The sequence below is a fragment of the Schistocerca americana genome, chromosome 7 (genome assembly GCF_021461395.2).
Source record: "Schistocerca americana isolate TAMUIC-IGC-003095 chromosome 7, iqSchAmer2.1, whole genome shotgun sequence".
NCBI classification, from domain to species: Eukaryota; Metazoa; Arthropoda; class Insecta; order Orthoptera; family Acrididae; genus Schistocerca; species Schistocerca americana.
The window spans coordinates 239,949,081-239,969,415 of NC_060125.1; positions in this window are offsets into that span (position 1 = coordinate 239,949,081).

The following is a 20,335-nucleotide window of genomic DNA, read 5'->3' on the forward strand; positions in this document are numbered from 1 at the left end:
CTATGAGGGTTGTTGACGATACGCCGTAGTCTTGAGGGGTTCCCACTTGAAGTAGTCACACTCTGACAGATCAGATGACCTCGGTGGTCAGCTAGGGCTGCGACCAGACTGACCTCTGCTAACAACTCTTTCAGGTGTGAAGATTGTGTAAATGTGCTCCAAAGTGGCACATGGCAGGCGTACATACAGTGTGCACGTCACGGGGCATGGTTATATGCATACAGTCACGTCCAGTCGTACCCACTCATCTGGGCTACTTTTATTTGCCCCATCCTGTACCTGTTTCTGTTTAATATCTTTTATAATCGAAGGTCTATAGAAATGGAACCACTGTTTCTGACCCGCGTCGTCATAAGGGAATCTTGCAAAAGTGCAGAAAATTCATTTATAAGATAGCTAAGTTTCGCAGCAACATCGTCAAAACTACATATTTAAGACCAATGAATTTGCTGTAACTTACAATTGGAAGTTTGTTTTATCTTTCCTTCATTACTCTTGTGAATTTCCACCTGGGCGACCGTTTTTTGAAGAAACTGTCATTGTAAAGTGTGAGAATTTGTCCATCATGATTTGAAAGGCTGTTTACAGCGTGTGTGACAAGTTCTAATATCTACTAATGGTTAGAGTATGTCTGTTGTAGTTTGGGACAAATGTTGAGTGCTGATGCTAGACTAGATGTGGTCATCATATGCTTTGGGTTACCTTCATTGTTGTTCTTTGTCGGAAAGTGTACATCAAAATTGCTTAAAATTACAGTATCCTTTGCTTTTCAATGTAATATTAACAGCAGTAGTTCCACAAGATATAATAAAAATTGTTAATGTCACCTAAATGTGCCAGTCGATACTATCATTGAGTACAGATAAGTTTTTATTTCAGCTTTACTTGTTTCAAAATGTTGCTCCTCACAATATTTTGTAATGTCTATAGTGTTGAATGCTACATTGCCTTTTAACATAAATTGCTATGTTACCTCTATCTTCATTTTCCCTACAATAGCGAGTTACTTAGTTATAACTTACTGGATGTCATGACCTGTGGTCTAGGGATAGTGTCTGTGGCTCATCCTGTGTTAGAACTAGCCACTGTATAAATTTTGAATAAAAAGCATCAGCAATGGCTGCCAAAAACTTCTGGCATAATAATGCCAATGGCCTTGTCGAAAAGGGCGGTGGAGCAGACAGGGGTTCAGGGCGCTCTTGGCATTGAAGTGGAAACAACCCTTAAAAGGCGAAAGAATCAACAGTAGTCAATGGCATGATGATTCAGAAGACAGTGGTTTCCACTGCATTAAAGATACATAAAGTCTATTCGCAAGACATGTGGCCTGTGACCGATAAAGTATCATAATCTCTCCATTGGTAAAAAGTTCTGGATTAGTCCCCCATTAGGATCACCAGGAAGGGACTGCCAAGGGAGAGGTGACCATGAGAGAAAGACTCAGTAATGAACGAAAGGGTAACATTCTATGAGTCAGGGCATGGAACGTCAGAAATTTGAATGTGGCAGGGAAGCTAGAAAATCTGAAAAGGAAACGCTGAGGCTCAATGTATGAGGGGTTTTCAGTAATTAATGCAATTCCTTTTTTTTTTTTTTTTAATACCTTGGTTTTATTCAGGATTCCAATAACCTATATTATGCCCCACTGTTTTCTTACAAAACCTTACTTTCGAACATAGTCTCTGTTCAGTGCAATGGCCTCACACCACCTTACTGGGAGGGCCTCTATGCCCACATGCTACCACTCTATTGGTCGACATCAGAGCCAACATTTTGCTGCATTAGTAACTGCCCCATCATCACTGTATTGCCCTGTTGAGGACATCTTCCATTGCGCCTAACAGATGGAAGTTGAAAGGTGTGAGATCTGGGCTGTAGGGTGGATGAGGATGAACAGTCCAGTGAAGTTTTGTTAGCTCCTCTCAGGTGCACAGACTTGTGTGAGGCCTTGCATTGTCATGGAGAAGAAGAAGTTCATTTGCATTTTTGTGGCAACAAAGATGCTGAAGTCGTTTCTTCAAATCCAACATTGCAGGAGTCACAGCTGTGTGTGGTCGACCGCCATGCAGGAGATCGGACAGGTTGCTTGACCTTGTTGCGGTGATGACAGATGCCTTGTCCAATGACTCACTGAGCCTTTGTTCACTGCCAGGTCTCTGGAGACATTCTGCAAGCCCATATGAAATCTGTGACGATTGGGTTTTCTGCCAAAAGAATCTCAGTGACATCTCTCTTCTTGGAACACACCTCCATTACAGACACCATTTTGAAGGCTACATGTAGTGTCTCCACCTATCGGAACTTTGTGAAACTATAAGGGCTGAATAGGAAATATTCTATGATGTCTGACAAAAAATTACACAATTTTTCTGCCAAAATTCACAGAGAAAAAAATATGTTGCATTACTTATTGAATGCCCCTTGTGGCTATACTGGAGCTGAATGAAGTGAAATGGAAAGGAGGTCAGGATTTGTGGTCCACTAAATTTAAGTTAATAACAGTAGCAACAGAAAATGGTATGGTCGGTGAAGGATATGTTATGAATAGGAATACATGAGATTGATTACTCTGAACAGTTTATTGGTAGGATTGCTTTCATCAGAATCAACAGCAAACCAACGCCAACAGTAATAAGTTCATGTATACATGTACAGGTTGGAATATCAACAATTGTGAAAAGGATAGATTGCTACTCACCCTAAAGCCAACATGTTGAGATTCAGAGAGGGACAATTGAAAAGACGGTTACACACTGAGTTTTCGGTCAAAGCCTTCTTCAGAAAAGAAAGGAAAGGAAAACATGCACATTTATGCAAACAGGCACATCTCACGTACAAATGACCACTTTCTCTGGCCACTCTAGCCAGACTGCAATCTATCCTTTTCATGATTGTTAATAATCGTGGGACTGAAAGGAATAATGTATACTCCTTCAAGAATCGTACTGTATGTGGTAAAGACCCAGAGATGGGAAGATTCCAAATGGATTACATCATCGTCAGACACAGATTCCAAAATCGTGGATTGTAAGGAGCAGATTTAGACACAGATTGCAATTTAGTAATGATGAAGAGTAGATCGAAATTGAAGAAACAATGTGGAAGGAAATGGGATACTGAAGAACTGAGGAAGGGTGAAACATTTTTGAAGTCTGCAAAAAATGTGGGTACTGTGATATAGAACAACACAGTAGACAATTCAGTTGAAGAACAGTGGACTTCTCTAAAAACAGCAATCACAGGTGTTGAAAAGACAGACATAGGTGTTAGGAAGGTAACTGCGAAGGAAACTTGGGTAACAGAAGAATTACTTCCATTGATCAGTGAAAGAAGGAAGTACAAAAATGCTCAGGGAAAGGCAAGGATCCAGTAGTGTAAATCACTTAAGAATGAAATAAATAGGAAATGCAGAGAAGCCAAGGGGAAATGGCTGTAGGAAAATGTGAAGAAATACAAAAAATAAATGGTCATTGAAAGGACTGACTCAGCACACAGAAAGTCAAAGCAAGGGCAGCAACATTAAGGGTACAATGGGCAATCCCATTGTTAAATGCAGAGGGGAGAGAAGATAGGTAAAAAGAGTAAATTTAAGACCTCTGCGGGGGGATAACGTGTCTGATGAAGTGATAGAAGAAAAACTGGATTCGTTATAGAAGAGAGAAGGGATCCATTATTAGTCGGAATATAAAAGGGCTCTGGAAGACTTTAAGATCAAATAAGAGATAGATAACATTCCTTTGGAAAATATCTGGCAGAAGTAGTAACCAAACTAATATTCAAGTTCGTGTTTAGAATCTGAGGGACTGGTGTCATACCATCAAACTTTTATAATTCAGAAGACGGCAAGAACAGATAAATGTGAGAACTATCACACAATCAGTTTTAACATCTCATTCATTTAAGTTACTGACAGAACTAATATGCAGAAGAATGGAAAAGAAAATTGAGAATCTGTTAGATGACTATCAATTTAGCTTCAGGAAAGGTAAAGGTGCCACAGTGGCTGTCCTTACATTGTGCTTGATAATGGAAGCAAGACTGAAGAAAACTCAAGGCATTGCAGGATTTGCTTTCCTGCAAAGTGTTCGTCAATGTAAAATGGTGCAATATGTTCAGAAGTCTGAAAAAAAATAGGGGTAAGCTTTAGAGAAAGAAAGATAGTGTACAATATGTACAAGAGCCGAGAGGGACCAACAAGATTGGAAGACCAAGAACTGGTGCTGGTAGAAGACAGGGATACATTCATTCACATTTGCTGTTTGGTCTGTGCATTGAAGAAGCAATGATGGTTATAAAAAAAAGGTTCAAGAGTGGTATTAAGTTCAGGGTGAAAGATATCAATGATAAGATTCACAGATGACATTGCTGTCCTCAGTGAAGGTGAAGAAGAATTACAAGATATGTTGAATGGAATGGATGATCTAATGAGTACAGAATACGAATTGAAAGTAAACCGAGGGAAGGTGAAAGTAGAGAGAAGTAGCCGAAATGAGAATAGCTAGAAGCATAACATCAAAATTGGTGGTAATGAAATTAAGGAATTCTGCTACCTTGGAAGCAAAATAGGCCATGAAGGGTGAAACAGGAGGAGGCAAAAAAGGCATTCCTGAGATATAATAGTGTGCTAGTATCAGACGTCGGCCTTAATTTGAGGAAGAAATTTCTGAGGCTGTACACGAAGTACATCATTGTACGGTGGTGAATTATAGATTGGGGAGAAACCAGAACAGAAAAGAATTTAAGCATTTGAGATGTGTGCAACAGGAGACTGTTGAATTAGGTGCACTAATAAGGTAAGGATAGAGGAGGTTCTCCACAAAATCAGCAAAGAAAGGAACATATGAAGAAACTGGCAGGAAGAAGGGACAGGATGAATGGACATTGGTTTAAAAGAAGTCAGGGAGTAACTTTCATGGTACTAGAGGTAGCTGTAAAGGATAAAACTGTAGAGAAAGTCAGAGACTGGAATACATACAACAAATAATTGAAGACGTAGGTTGCAAGTGCTACTCTGAGACAAAAAAGTTAGCACAGGGAGGAACCAGTGTCGGGCAGCATCAAACCAGTCAGAATACTGATGATAATGCCACATCTGTCTATAACATGATGCTCAGTAAAGCACAATATCTGACCATTATTTATACAGTTCTTTTAGTTAATGTTAATAAGCAGTTAACCTGTTTTGCATGAGTAATCTCGTATGTCGATGAAAAATATGCTTTCTTGCTTCTTTATTCTAATAATGCCATTCTTATCTGATTGAGAATCCAGTGGAATTTGTGTCAATGAGTAGACAATTGACACTACATATCGTGCTGGCTTTTTCTTCTCCTATCCTATAAATATAATTTAAGCCCAGCATTTCTTCTGCTCAACACACTTTCACTTGACGGTCTGCTGTTCATTTATTGTTGGTGGAATTACTGTTGATGCTGTAAATGCCACTTCTTCTAAATGTCTATTACTATTAATGGTGAGATCACAATTTCAGCATTGAAGAATGTTTTGGACAGACATGTTTCCTCTTGTTGGCAAAATGAAGAATCATTTTTCTCCTTCACACTCTTAGCATGAGAGTTTTTGACTGTCCTTGTATTTCAATTTTTAGGGCAATTTGTGAACTGTTTTCTACAACTGGTGTGTTCTTGGCTGATGTGTAAATCACTATCTCGTGTTGTTTAAGTGCATGTCATGCCTGATGTTATGAGCTCTTTCAAGGACATGACACTCAAGAAACAATGTACACTGTCCACTCACATTAATTCAACTGTCAGGAGCCTGAATAACCACCTTTTGCAAGGTGGACCTGCAGGAAGAGACTAAACAAAGTACTGAAATGTGTCACTAGGGATGTGGAGCAATGCTGACTCCAGAGCCTTGGCCAGCTGTGCTAGGTTGATCAGTTGAGGGTCGATGACGAGGTTGTCCTGCAGATTTGCGACTGGGTTTAAATCTGGGGAGTTTGATGACCAGGGGAGTATGCTAAACTGAACTTTGTGCTCTTCAAACCACGCAAGTACACTGCAAGCAGTGAGATATGTTGCATTGTCCTGCTGGTAAATTCCATGGCGCCAAAGAAAAAACAAACTGCATGTAGGGGTGGATGTGGTCCTTAATCATAAATGCATGCTTCTGTTGATCCATTGTGCCTTCCAGAATGACGAGATCATGCAGGGAATGCCTCGAGAACATTCCCCAATCCATAACACCCACTCTGGACTGGACCCTTCCGACATTGGTTGCAGGGTTGTAAACATCATCGGCCATCTGTCCGATGGAGTATAAGACATACTCATCTGTCCCTGTTCAGTGGATGTCTGAATGCAATATTGGCATGCAAATTCCAGGCTTTGTTGTCAATGAAATGAAATGATCGTACGGCATTGTTGGCCGGGAGACCCCATGCGGGGTGTTCGGCCGCCGGAATTGCAAGTCCTTTTTAGCTGACGCCACTTCGGCGACTTGCGAGTCGATGATGAAATGATGACAAAAGACACACAACACCCAGTCATCTCGAGGCAGAGAAAATCCCTCACCCCGTTGGGAATCGAACCCGGGACCCCGTGCGCGGGAAGCGAGAACGCTACCGCAAGACCATGAGCTGCGGACTTCGTTGTCAATGAACAGCAGTCAGCAAGGGTGCACGAACCAGGACCTACTGCAGAACCTCGTACACAGCAACGTTCACTGAACGGTTGTTGAGGAGACGCTGTTGGTAGCCCCTTGATCCATCTGGACAGTCAGTTGTTCAACAGTTGCATGTCTATTTGCTCATACGCATCTCAGCAACCATCATTCACTCATGTCATCTATTGTCTATGGTGCACCACAGGTGCCTCAGTGCCATTTTGCCATGCACGATACACTTCAATCATGGTGGCACACAAACGGTTTTCAAAGCTTTTGTATGTCCATGAAGGTTTGAGGGACTTTGGCCATTCACTTATGTAATAAAATGGAACACCTGGAAAAAAAAAAGTTTCTCCCGTCAGTTGCTAGGTGATGATTGGAGACACAACACCGTTGTTTCAGGCTACAGAAACCAATTCATAGATGCTGGCCACTGTTGAGATCATGTATGCAATTGGGGTTTACACCTTAGCCAATGATCACATCCATTTGGATGTCAGATAAATTACCCCCTTTTCCACATTACCACAACAACTGCACTGTTTTCCGTGTCCCCTCCCCCTCCCCCTCCCCCCCCCCCCCCCTGCCAATGTGCTTTATGTACCCTCCACTGCTAGTGCCACCACATGCATTGCATGAGTGGTTTTTGCATGTTGGCATTGATCATAGGTGGTGGTCACATTAATGTTGCTGGACCATGTATTTGGAAACGCGTATGAATTTTCTATAGTTTCCTATTAGTGCTCACAATTTCTTTGTTAATAGATGAAGTAGGAATTAAATCATATAATGTGTGTACACTCGAGAGGATGATGTTTACTTTTGTTGGAATGTTTAGGGCTATTGTTGTTACCCTAACAGCCTGTTTAGTATTATTAAAACGTTCATTAGATCCTTGTATCAAAAAAACATCCTCAATTTCTGTTAGTGGCTCAGGTAGTTTCTTGCAGTCCTTTATTGTCTCATACAAACGAGGTCTGTTCGAAAAATTCTGGAACTTTGTCTAAAAACTTTTTCTATGCCTGCCTTTTACTTATTGTGCATGGTCTCCTTCTAAATACTCTCCTCCACAATCGATACACCACTCCCAGTGCCTTTTTCACATTTGGAAGCAGTTTTGGTACACCTCCTTCTGGATAGCGCAAAGTGCTGCCTGTTAATTTTCTATTACCTCATCTATCCTTGAAAAACTTCATCCTTTCAATTGGACTTTCAACTTTGGAAATTAAAAAAGTTGACAGGGGCTAGATCTGGAGAGTACAGAGGATGAGGTAGCACAGGGATTTCATTTTTTGTGCAATAGTCATGCACAAACAGTGATGAATGTGCAGGTGCGTTATCGTCATGCAAGAGCCATGAATTATCTCACCACATTTTAGGCTGTTTCCTTCTCACATTATTTTATTTTATTTTATTTTTTTTTTTTTTTTTGCAGTCATCAGTCATCGCAACACTTCCTGATAGTACCATCATTTAACAATTTGTCCCTGTGGCATGAATTCATGATGATCCAATACTTCAAAGTCAAAGAAAACTATCATCATAGATTTGGCTTTTGAGCTGACCTGATGAGCATTTTTTGGTCTTGGAGGACCTTTCCCAATCCATTATGAAGATTAAACATTGGTCTCAACATCATAACCATAGATCCACATTTCATCACCAGTTATGTTTTTCTTATGGAACATCTTGTTCTCATTTGCATGATCCATAAGCTCTTCACAGATTGCGAGGCAGAGGTCTTTCTGGTTTTGACTCATGAGCCGTGGGACAAACTTGGTGGTGACATGATGCATTCCAAGATGTTGTGTCAGGATTTTGTGACATGATGCAACTGAAATGTTACATTCTTCTACAATCTCTCAGACAGTCACTGTTCAATTGACACATGCAATTTCGTTTATGTTCCTGATATGACCATTGTCGGTGAACACTGAAGGGCATCCTGAAGGAGGATCATCTTTTAACTTCCGTTTGTCCATTTTTAAATGGTGTGAACCACCTGGTACTGCTTAAGCACTCATCACTGTAGGCTTTCTGCATCATTTGGTGTGTGTCTGTAAAGGGTTTCTTGAGTTTCATGCAAAATTTAATGCAGACGTGTTGCTCCTCTAACTCTGCCATCCCGAACTTCACAAACTGTGCGACACAATGTTGTACTCAATACAGAACTAAATGGTAACTAGCAGGCACACAACAATGAAACATCCGGCAGTCACGCATTAAACACAGGCATGTGCAAGGATGCCAACCACATTTCACTCCAATACACCATTGGTGCAAAATTACGAATGTTCCAGAATTTTTTGATCAGACCTTGTAAGGGCACCTGGCTAGTGAATTTTTACGTTGATTAATGTAAGATGTTTATGTTATGGGCTATACACTTGTCCAGTGACATGTCTATTCCAAGTCCAAGTTCAACTGTTTAAATAAAGAAGCCACTTTCTTAATGATGAGTCATCTATCCAAGCTTTCTTATGGTGAGAATATAAGCAAGATAAAGGATCATTGCTTATGTTCTTGTTGTTTCTTGGACTTACCAATCATTCAAGGACAGTGTTTATCACTGCCATCTGAATGGCATACAACAGTTATGTGCTGTTTGCTGTGTGCTCCACCATGGCACTAGTCACCTTTTATTTTGAGGGTATGTGTTGGGAAAAGGTTGTAAAAATGTCCAGTTTTATTAGTCATATTGCAGACATCACATGAGGCACACTTTCCTCTCACTTTCTCAAATTAATGCAGTCAGATGTTTGCTCCTTTTACCTCAACTTTATCTGATTCACCACAAATCACTAATGAAACTGAGTGTCTCCTTTGGAACTGGTATATCAACCAGCAGAACAACTGTACTCATGCATGTCCAAATTTTTTGCAGCCTTGTTTGCTTTTATAGTTCCACTTAGAGGTACATCAGAAGTGCATACATGGCTGAAACATTCTATAAATAAAGTTTTAACATCTTTGTACCTATCAAAGGGAAATTGCTTCAGTATTACCTGGAACCCAATGCAGCAACATAAAGAATTTTTTCATGGTCAATAATTATTGCAAATAATGTAGTTTGGCGAGTCCATAATTTTTGGTAGTTGTGCTTTTCATCAATACACCTAAGTCTACTTTCTCCAGGACTTGTAGTTTTATTTGCAGCTCTATCACTTGCTTTCTTTTAGCCATGAATCCCCCTTACTCTGGCATTGAAATATTACTTGACTACCTCATTTCTAAAGAATATACAAGCATATCAAGTACAGAATTTCATTTGTTGATTGGAGCTCACTGTTTATGCTGTTGGCATTGCGAGGGCTATCATTGTCAATCACGATAATTGAACAATATTACACTGAAAGAACAGGGATAAAAGAGAGCAACACTGAAGGTTCAGATTAAGTGAGAAAATCTAATGGCTCAGTGGACTATAAAAAAGTTCATAATATGTCCTAACAGAAATTCATGTTAACCAGAAAAACTTCCTATAAGATAATGTATAATACTGTTGGGACCAAAATTTGTTCTTTTAACTGAGCGCTTGCCTTAGCCAAATTCATGTGAGAAGGGGGCTTACTGTATCGTACCCACAGCCATCAACAAGAATCAGTAACCTTCACTTTGTATCACCTATGACAATGCATTTATAGGCATTACAAGTGGGTCTAACTGTACTTGTTGCAATTTTGTATAATTTTCACAATTTTGAAAATTTCATGTGATAGTTCATTAGCTTCAAATGAAACACTTGGGTTTCCCAATATTTCAGTTTCCATGTGGCTGTACTTCTTGTCCATAACTGCTTTAAAAGGGGTAAAATTTCACCTCCTTGAGGTAAGAATTGGCAAGCAATTCTGTCATATAACTTAATGGTTTATATTGATCAAGAGTTCACTGCCCTTGTCATCTCAAGTGGTTTACTGAACAGGCTCATATCAGCTTTCTTCCTTTGGTCTGTTGAAGTGTATATTCTGATGTACTCTTCAGTATTACTTGGCCTGGCTTCTTCATTACTGGCAGTTAACAAAAACAAAAAATTATAACCCCAGTGACTTTTTTGGGGTGACTGGAACACTTCTGGTCTTCACTGAAGTAAAGCAGTTTTAATTTAATGGTGGCTTTGAGTACAAAGTAATCAGTGTATATTTATTGCTTAACCACACGTCACAGTGCTGCACTAGTTGAAATTAGGCGAGCGATTTGTGTGAATTTCTTTTGTAGAAATTGTTTGTCATATTGAAAATTGCATCAAGCGTTCATATTATTTTATCGTGTTTCCATTTTTTGTTCCTAATGCACGGTGTGTTTATGTGATTGTAGACTTTACTGGTGTATAATGCTAATGAAAAACTTTTGCGCTTCCTTTTGACATTGAAATTCCTCTATAAATCTGAGAATTTTTCTGAATAAATAATTTTGTTTCTTTATAATTGCTGAAAGAATGCTTTTATTTTTTGTGTGTGTGTGTGTGTGTGTGTGTGTGTGTGTGTGTGTGTGTGTGTGTGTGTGTATGCATGTACACTTGTGTGTGCACACACATAAAACTATTGTGTCTTAAACAAGCAACTTCAAGCTGCGAGAATGGACAAGTCTGTCATCTTGGCAGAAAGGGAAATTTGGAAATTTAATATTTGCATTTTGTAGCAATAAAGGATCTTACTGACTGAAAGAAATAACTGGGAGGACATTGGTACTTGACAGAGTGAATTTGATCTTTTGCAACAATGGTGAGGCCATTTTCGCACTGTCTCATTTTGCTTCTGGAGGAAGTTATACCATGCTGACTTGTTGTCAGCAGTGGTTTTCAAAAGACATTACTAACTCTGTTCATTACTTTAGATAAGGTGTACCAAGACTTACACTATTTTCTGCTTTGTCTCTTTGGAAATTACTATCACCAAATGAAGTGTATTGTATTGTGTTTTTATTAGTCCTCCTTTCTACAAAAGCATTGTATGTGTAAGGTATTGGACAAGTCAATACCATTGGACCAGTCAAGGTGACACAGTAGTTACAACACTGAACACATATTTAGAAGAAGCAGGGTTGAAATGCACATCTGTCCATCCTGATACATCTTTCCTATTGTTTCCTTAATTCACCTCAGCAATCAGAATAAAGGAGATATCTAAGACAGTACAACCTTCATATTTTGTCACTTTACTTGTCAGAGGTAGGTGCACAAGTTCGTAGCATTGTTGTTTTGTGTGGTGGTATTCCAGTTGCTATGGGTTCATTTATCAATTCTCAGTTTTTATTTGTGGTTCACTGTTGCAATTTGAGGTTACATATTGTCATTTTGGTATTTGGAGATAATGAGTGCAGCTCTGCACACTAGAAAGTGGATTGCCACTTGGACAAATGGGAACTTTTCAGACGTATTCTTCTGTTTGAGTTCAGTAGAGGGGTGACAGCAGCAGAGGCAGCCAGAGACGTTTGAGCTGTGTGTGGAGATAATACCCTTAGACAGAGCACTACAAGAAAATATTTTTTTAATTTCAAGAAAGATCATTTTGACATTAGTGGCTTTCCCTGTTCAGAAAGATGTTTGTGGTTTGACGAGGATCATTTAAACACATTAATCCACAATTGCCCCTTCAGTGTACTCAGGAAATGGCAGATGTGATGAACTGTGATCATTCCATCATCATGTGGCATTTGCATGCAATGGGGAAGGTTCAAAAATTGGGTTTATGCTCAAAGCCAAAAATCAGTGGGTGGCCATATGTGCATATATGTTTGCTCATCATCAATTGGCTCGTAAACAACACAGACCATACCTATCCTGTATCGTTACTGATGATGAGAAATGGTATCTTTATGCTAATATAAGGAAAAGAAATGAATTGTTGAGCCTAAACAAAACAGCAAATCTGCATACAAAGACTTGCACACATCCATAAATATAATGTTATGCATATGATGAAAGAGCGACAATATGGTGTACTATGAACTGCATTCCTGAGGTGTAAGCATCATTGCTCACATTTATTGTCAACAACTCAGACATCTTGCACAGGCAGTCTAAGAAGAACAATGAGGAAGAACACGTGAAGTGGTGCTACTCCATGATAATGCCTGCCCGCATTCTGCTAGACTGACAAAAAACACTATACAGGAGTTGAGTTGGGAAGCCATTCCACATGCACGTCATCCACCTGATCTTGTGCCATCAGACTTTCACCTTCTCCACACACTATTGAACAACCGTCAAGGACCTTTCCGAATGAAAACGTGCTCCAAACGTGGCTCAATGACTGATTCGCCTCAAAACCACATGAGTTCTACAGACATAGAATCAAAAAGTTAACCAAGCAGTGGCAGGCTGTTGTAAATAGTGAAGGAAAATTGATGATTTATCTTTTGTGTTTATCTCTTATCTTTATGTTTATCTTGTCTATCTTTCATATTTATTAAACTTATGGAAGTGCGCTACAAACTTATGCACCTACCCAGTACGTCAGGATGACCAGTTACCAATGCAAGAGCATCAGTATAAGAGTGAATCTGCTATAAAATCTGCTCCACAGCTATCGGTGACAGTAGTGGCTGCTCTACAGTGCCAGCGCCAAAAACCACTTGTACAGTGCATATGCCTTAGCTACCTATGGCACTGGAAACCCAACACAGCACAGTGTTGCATGGAAGAACAAATCTTAGAATTTACCTATGCCAAAAGTACCCAGTAGTTCAGAGAAAGACGATTTAGGCATTGAAGTAAATCTCTTGCTGCAAAAACGAAGCAGTCGAAGTGTTTGCTGTCACCCTCACCTTATCCCCCTCATATTTGGAAAGCACCACATAAAGAAAAGAAAATGGGCTAGCCAAACTGATAAATGATAGTGTTGGTGTGGTTCTGTGTGACAATTCTACCTGGAAATCTTAGACTCTGTATCCCATAAAAGCATTCAGACCAAATCCATCTCCAGCTAGCAATGTAAATGCCTCTAATACTCAAGCTAGAAGACTCCAATCTGTATGCTTCACATCAAAAGCAGTTGCAATAGAAGTGTTACTGACTGGACAGTCAGCATATGGAATGGCAGTGTAGACATATGGTGATGCTCTGACTTACATTCCAACCATGGATTCTTTCTGTGGCAAATTTGTTCGTCAGCACTATGATCACTGTCATAGCATCAACCATCATAATAGTTGTTATTGGGAATAATACAGTACACTATTCAAATAATTTGGGAGCGAAGGAGATCACTTACCGAATAAATGCCTGCTGGGCACATAATGCCAAGATTGCATTTTTGGCAGTTGGATTAGGGTGGCATAGGGGTCGTGTCGGGTGGAGAGAGAGGTGGGAAGCTAGCAGCTCAGAGGGAGGCAGCTGGTTTGGTGGCCAGAAATGTGGGAGGGAGGAATGGCAGGTGCACAGGCTAGGCATCAGCATGTACCAGAACTAGTGGGATATAGTGCATGATGAAGGTGACATGTAATGGGTAGGGCTGACAGGACAGAGGAAGGGGAAACTGTTAGGTGGAGGGTGTGGGGACTGTGTACAAATTAAGACTGAGGCCAGGTGGGTTAATGGGAGTGAAGGATGTGTTGCAAGGATAACTCTAATCTCTCTAGTTCAGAAAAGCTGGTAGTAGAGGTAAGGGACCAGGTGGCTTGGGTTGTGAAGCAACCACTAAAATCAAGCATGTTACGCTCAGCTGCATGTTATGCCACTGGATGGTCAACTTTGTTCTTGGCCACAGTCTAATGGTGGCCATTCATCCTAGTATACAGTTAATTGGTTGTCATACTGTTGTAAGAAATTGTCTAGTGATTGTAGCAGAGTTAGTAACTGTGCCTGTCATGGGACAGGATGTGCCTGTGACAGGGTTGGAGTAGGAAAAGCTGGATGAATGGACTGGACAGGTCTTGCACTTGAGTCTTCCACAGGGATGTGAAACCTGTCAGGAAGTTATAAGGGGAGTAGCGTAGGGATAGATCAAGGTTGGGTGGGCAGCAGAATGCCACTTTAGGACATGTAGGAAAGATCTCTGGGAGGATGGCCCTCATTTCCAGACAGAATAGGTAATCAAAACCATGCTAAAGGATACTGATACGCCGGTTCCCGTGAGATCACCGAAGTTAAGCGCTGTCGGGCGTGGCCGGCACTTGGATGGGTGACCATCCAGGCCGCCATACGCTGTTGCCATTTTTCGGGGTGCACTCAGCCTTGTGATGCCAATTGAGGAGTTACTCGACCGAATAGTAGCGGCTTTGGTCAAGAATACCATCATTACGACCGGGAGAGCGGTGTGCTGACCCCATGTCCCTCCTATCCGCATCATCCTTGAGGATGACGTGGCGGTTGGATGGTCCTGATAGGCCACTTGTGGCTTGTAAACGAAGTGGTTTCTTATGGTAAAGGATACGGCTCAGTTACTCCAGTGCAACATGCAGCTAAGGACAACATTCAGAATTTCAATAGCTACTTCACAACCTTGGCCATCTGGATCCTTCCCTCTGCTACCAGCTTTTATGAACTGCACAGATAGGAGTAATCCTTGGAATATGTCCATTTATCCTGTAACCCTCCCGAACTGAATTGCCACTAACCCACTGTCCTCACAGCCTGTACCCAATGGTTTCCTCTTCCTCTGTCCTGTCATCCCCTCCCAATCTACACTAACTTCATAGTGCGCCACACGTTACCAGCTCCGATACCTGTCCGTCACATGCCAAGCGCATGCACCTGCCACCCCTCCCTTCTGCATTCCTAGCTAGTAAACCTCTGCCTCCCTCTGAGCTGCTAGCTCTCCACCCCTAAGTTTTCTTGTCTTTTGTGTGTGCCTGTCAACATTTCAATGCTTTTGTTATTCTTTACTTCTTAAGTTATTTCTTATCAAAAATTTCTTAATATTTACATTATACTGTTGCTTACGTAAGGCTCTTCTATTTATATCAACATCATCCTCAGCAGCCCTACTAATCTGCAAAGTTCTTCTATCACCCATGTAATCATCGCGTTGTTCATTGTGTAACTTGCATGTGATTATGGGTGCCTAATACACGGTCTGGCCACATTAATGTGACAGCCACTAACGTTCGATGTCAATGTGTAATAACCACTCGTAGACAGCAGGTGACAACACTAGCAGCGGAGAGAGTATAAAGAATGACAAGAGTACACAGAAAACAGCGCAGTCGTTTTCATAATGCGGAAATGAAGTGATTCATTGGACATCTAAAGGGTGGTAATAGTTCTGAAATTGCTAAGTTTGTTAACTGTTCGTGTGCTATCATGTTAACGTATACAGTGCATGGCAAAATGACACATTCAAAACCTGTGCCAAGGCAACTGTGATGTGCCAGGACCATAGATGGGAGGGGTGAACGACAGTTGTACAGATGTGTATGGGTGAACAGATGTGCAACTGTTGAGCAGCTAAGTGTCCAGATGAACCAAGGGCCACCAAAAGTGTCCCCTTAACAATCATTCAGTGAACATTACTGCATATGTGCCTCTGCAGCAGGTGCCTGCCTCATGCACCTTGCTGACTGCTGTTCATTGGCAACATAGGCTGTTAATTGCATGCCAGTACTGCCACTGAGAGTGACAGGTGGCCTTTTCATATGAATCATGTTTTATGCTCCATCATTGTAAAATATCTGAAAGCAAACACACTGCAACTATTGTCAGGAAGATCCAGGCTGGAGGAGAGAGCATTATGATTTAGGGAGTGTTTTCATGACTTTTGTAGGCAATCTCCTCATTCTGGAAGGCAGAATGGATCAAGGCAAGTTTTCATCTATCTTTGGGTACCATGTTCACATCTAGCTGCAGTTTATTTTTCCTCGACATGATGGCATCTATCAGCAGGACAGTGCAACATGTCACAAAGCTCATGGTGTATGTGTGTGGTTCAGATAGCAAAAGGATGAGTTTACCATACTTCTCTGGCCACCGAGCTCCCTGGATTTAAAACCAATCAAGAATCTGTGGGACCATCTCAACTGGGCTGTTCACACCATGGATTCTCAACTTAATAACCTAGCATAGCTGGCCATGGCATTAGAGTCGGCATGGCTCTACATCCCTGTCAGGATCTTCCAGAACATCATTGATTCCTTCTGCACATCTCACAGTGGTCTGCCCTAAAAATGGTGAATATTCAGGGTTTTGACAGGAGTTCACATTAATGCATGTGAATGATAGTGTACAGTGATGCACTTAAATTTGTATTCATTGTTAACAAATTCCTTGCTGTAGCCTCTCTGCGTTTTATATCTTCTCTAATTTGGACATCATAAGGTAGTTTCCAAACCAAATAGCGAAACTCATCTACTACTTTCAGTGCCCACTTTCTAATCCAATTGCCTCAGCATCATCTGATTTGATTTGACTGCATTCCATTACTCTTATTTTACATTTGTTGATGCTCATCTATAATCCCTTTTCAAGCACTATCCACTCCATTCAACTGCTCTTCCCAGTTTCTTGCTGTCTATAATGGAATTGTAATGTTACTGGCAAACCACAAAGTTTTTGTTTCTTCTCATTGAATTTTAATTACTTCTCCATTTTTTTGTTTTCCTGTACTGCCTACTCAGTACACAGATTGAATAACATTGGGGATGGCTACAAAGCTGTCACACTCCCTCCTCAACTATGGCTTCTCTTTTATGTCCTTTGACTCTTATAACTGCAATCTGCTTTCTATACTTCTTTATGTAACCTTTTGCTCCCTTTACTTTATCCCTACTACCTTCAGAACTTTGAAGTGTGTATTCCTCAACTTTGTCAAAAGCTTTCCCTAAATCTGTAAATGATATAAATGTAGGTTTGCCTTTCTTTAATCTTTCATCTAAGATAACTCGTAGGGTCAGTATCACCTTACATGTTCCCACATGTCTCCAGAACCTAACTTCCCTGAAGTTGGCTTCTACCAGTTTTTCCATTATTCTATAAATATTGTCAGTATTTTGCAACCTTGAGTTATTAAACTGATAGTTTGGTAATATCCACATCTGCTAGCACCTATCTTCTTTGAAATGGGAATTATTAGAGGTTATTTTGCCCATTAAAACATCTTGTACACCAGTTGGGAAAGTTTAGTTGTTGCTGTCTGTCCCGAATATCTCAATAGTTTTGAGGGAATTCATTTGCTTCCTCTTCCCTTTCTTAATACTGTCTTCAAATTCACTTCCCCCATAGAACTTCTCTACATATTCCTTCCACCTTCCAGCTTTCCTTTTTTGCTTAGTGCTGACTTGCCATCTGAGGTCTTAATATTCATACAGTTGCTACTCTTTTCTCTGAAGGTCTCTTTAATCTTCCAGTACATGGGATCTATCTTTCTGTTTGTTATACATGCTTCAGAAGCCTTGCATTTGCCCTCTAGCCATTCCTACTTAGCGAATTTGCACTTTCTGCCAGTCTCATTTTTTAGACGTCTGTATTCCCTTTTGTTTGCTTCATTTGCTGCACTTTTATATTTTTGCCTTTTGTAAATTAAATTCAACATCTTATGCATTATCCAAAGATTTGTACTGGGCCTTGCCTTTTTACCTGTTTGATCATCTTTTGCCTTAACTATTTCATCTCTCAAAGATACCAGTTTGTCTTCTTCTGCATACACTTCCCCTGTTTGAGTCAAACATTTGCCAACACTCCCTCTGAACCTCTTATTAATCTCTGGTTCTTTCAACTTACCCAGATCCCCAAGATCCCTTCTCCTTAATTTCCTACTGTTTTGCAACTTCCTAAGTTTTAGCATACAGTTCATAACCAATAAATTATGGTCAGAGTTTAAATCTCTCCCTGGAAATGTCTTACAGTTTAAAATCTGGTTCCAAAATCTCTGCTGTGCCATCATATAAACTGTTTGGATCCTCTCAATGTATCCAGGTCTCTTCCACATATACCACCTTCATGATTCTTAAACCAAGTGTTAGCAATGATTAAATTACGCTCTGTGCAAAATTCTGTAGGTGGATTACTCGTCGTTCCTTCCCCAGTCCATATTCTCCTACTATTTTTCCTTTCTTTACTATTTAATCCCAGTCCCCCGTCATAATTAAATTTTCTTCTCCCTTACCTATTTAGTTTATCTTGTCACACATTCTTTCACTCTCTTCATCATCTGCAGAGCTAATTGGCATATAAACTTGTACTGATGTGGTGGATGTTCACTTCACGTCTATCTTTGCTACAATAATGCATTCACTATACTGTTTGTAGTAGTTTCCATGCATTCCTATTCTAATCGACCAAAAGTCCTGTTCTTCATGACATCACACTACATTAATTCCACTATTTCCCACTTCAACCTATGCACCCACTTCTCTAATTTACCTACCTGATTAAGAGATTAAACATTACACACACTGACCAGTAGAATGCAAGTTTTGTTTTTACTGATGACAATGTCCTCTTGTGCATATTCACCCAGAGATCCAAATGGGTGACCGTTTTACTTTCAGAGTATTTTATCCAGACTATTTTAACAATACAGGATAGCTGTGTGCCCTCGGGAAAAATAATGACTGTAGTTTCCTCTTGTTTTCAGCCGTTTACAGTGCCTTGTTTTATTTTGGTACGGTAAACCATAGGGTACTTCTTAAAAAGCTAAAATCTTATAGTATTGGGTATCAAGCCTTGAATCTTCTAACCACATACCTACTGAATCGCAAGCAAAGCACTAAATTGTCATACAAGCTAGATAATAAAATCATGAACTCCCAGTCCACCAGTGAACAAGGTGTACCACAGGGCTCAATCCTTGGACCCTTTCTCTTCCTTATTTATATTAACGACATTGCACAACCCAGTAACTCCCATATTGTAAGCTATGCAGATGACACGTCAATCTTATTCTATGGGAGTGAATCTCATGAGCTAGAATCTCTTGCTACTAGTGGTGTAACAGAAGTAACAAAATACTTCAATGATCAGGGACTCAAGGTGAATGTCACCAAGTCTCAACTACTGACATTTTAAACAGGCAGTTCTCACCACAACAATATGAATAGTGTGTGTAATATCTCTGCAACAGAAAATGGTAACTGTAAATTTCTGGGTGTGTATGTTGATGAAAATTTGTGGTGGACATACCACATTAATTTCATATGTGGAAGAGTCAGTAATGCCATATATATCCTCAGCCAGCTCGCAAAGATAGTTCCTAGCCAAGCACTGAAATTAGTATATTATGGAACACTTTACCCCTTTCTCAATTACGGAATTGAACTGTGGGGCTGTGCAGCTGATGTACATTTAAAAAGAATACTGCTACTACAGAAAAGAGCAATAAAACATATACATGGGATGGGACATAGAGATACATGTCATGAAGTGTTTGTGCAGCACAAATATCTGACAATATATTCTCTGTACATCTTCTAAATAGTTGTATTTTTTATAAGTCAACCAACAGAAGCTATCAAGGGCAGTGATGTACATGATCACAACACCAGAAAAAAGTGTAACTATTTCCGTAACAGAACACCATTAAAAATGACTGATAGAAGTCCATATATCAGTGGTTTGATTTGGTATAACAAGCTACCAAACCCTCTAAGAACGTACACGGGAAATGTTTTTAAAACAAAATTAAAATCTTTTCTAATACAAAAATGTTTATTTTCTTTCAACGAATTTTAAGATAGTGATTGTAACATGAGGCATTAGCATATCAGTTGTAATGTGAGAAATGTAAAAAATAGACATAAGAATCAACAGCTACAGAATATAGTGTATTTTGTA